This window comes from Apium graveolens, chromosome 1 (genome assembly GCF_009905375.1).
Source record: "Apium graveolens cultivar Ventura chromosome 1, ASM990537v1, whole genome shotgun sequence".
NCBI lineage: Eukaryota > Viridiplantae > Streptophyta > Magnoliopsida > Apiales > Apiaceae > Apium > Apium graveolens.
Genome location: NC_133647.1, coordinates 137,955,023 through 137,956,951, shown reverse-complemented (window position 1 = coordinate 137,956,951; position 1,929 = coordinate 137,955,023).

The following is a 1,929-nucleotide window of genomic DNA, read 5'->3' as shown; positions in this document are numbered from 1 at the left end:
ATGAAATGTTTCATCCTTCTCCCATACTTGGGGTTATCTTATACGTTAAAATCCTTGTTTTCCACTTCATTATGTTATGGGCTCCTTTTTTCTTAATGGCAACCTCCCTGACTATCACATTCGGGGTTTGCCCTAAATCTTATTCCTCGAGCTATGGATTTCATCTAAGATCTCGTCCTTAAGCCCTTGAACGTTTGGAACCCAAATTCTGTAGGAATACCTCATTATTCCCTTATCATCTTTCTCAGTATTAATCTCTTCTCCAGTCATTGGCTTTCTGCCTTCATTCATCATTTTTTTTGGCACCATATGATCTTTTCCAATAATTCGGGCTTCATTACAATCTCAAACAGCTTTTCAGTACCGGCTCCAGTTACCTTCACTTCTATTTCCATTTTTTTTCAAAATCTCTTATCAACTCTCCCAAAGACATTTTCATCTTGAGTCTCTCTTTTATACTAAGGGCATTAGCCACCATTTTGGCTTTCCCTGGATGATAAAGAATCTCTTAATCGTAATCCTTGATTAGCTCTAACCACCTCCTCTGGCGCATGTTGAGCTCTTTCTGCGTGAAAATATACTAGAGCACTTACGGCTTATATAAATCTCGCACTTCTCTCCATACAAGTAGTGCCTCAAATCTTTAGGGCAAACTATTGCCACGAGCCCAAGCTCATGGGTGGGGATATCGAATTTTATATTCCCTTAATTGTCTTGACGCGTACGTGATTACCTTGTTGTGCTGTATAAGAAGCACCCTAATTCCTTATGCGAAGCATCACTACACATCACAAAATCTCCTTTTCCATCCGGCAACGCCATCATAGGGGCCGTCACCAATCTTTGCTTCAGTTCTTAAAAGCTGTTCTCACATTTCTCTGTCCATTCGAACTTCTCACTCTTACGAGTAGCCGCGTTGAAGGGGCTACTATCTTTACAAACTTGAACGAACCTCCGGTAGTGACCGGCCAATCCTACCTTTGGTAGTCGCCCTAACCATGGTTATCAATTCCTCAGTGGTCCTTTATTCATTCTTGTCAGGATCCTCCACGGATCCTTCTCAGCAATAATCCCTTCTAGGACTACATCCTTAACCGCTACATCCTCAATATGAACATCATCCGGTCTCGTGTTAGGACGCTCTATCGAATCCACAATCTGATCTCCAATAATTAATAAAACATCATCGCGTTGTTGCTCCTCAACCTCAGGATTCGGAGTCCCGCTACCATATATGATAATGAACTACGCTTCTATCACGATATTTATAAGGGTTCCCATAAGGGTTTTAACTGTCAGTACTACGTTAGGTAGTCCGACTATGAACTTGGCAAGAGTCCTTATTATCTTAGTGAACTTATTATTTTAACGGCACATCATCTCTGAGGTTTATAACGCTTGGCTCCGATACCATTTATGTAACACCCCCAAATCCGGAGTCGGGGATCTGGGTTGTCACGAGTTCCATTTCCCTTAATAATACTTAATCTTAATAATCAACCAACTACTGCGTACTGTGACCCCACAATATACACCCACACATCACAAGTTATAGTCTCAGAGATGAATGCCAAAAATAACACAAGTCAGTTCATTCCACAATTATAAGTCGTTATATCTCGAAAGGGGTTTCTGAATAAATTTACATTTCCTTGCCATTATTACAATTCATATAGATACATAAGTCTGGAACACCAAAAGTTGAAAGCCTAGCCTATTGGTAATTCCTACCTCAGCTACTGCGGCATCAACGCCTCCAGAAAACTGCGGAACGTTTCTTAACCGCTTGCGAATTGGGAGCTTGGTCCTGTTCATCTTTTCTATCTGTTGTTGTGTGATGAAAGAAGAAAGCAAGGGTGAGCAACAAGCCCACCGAAATAATATGTATAATAATTAACAATATATGAGCATTCTCATAGTACTCATGAA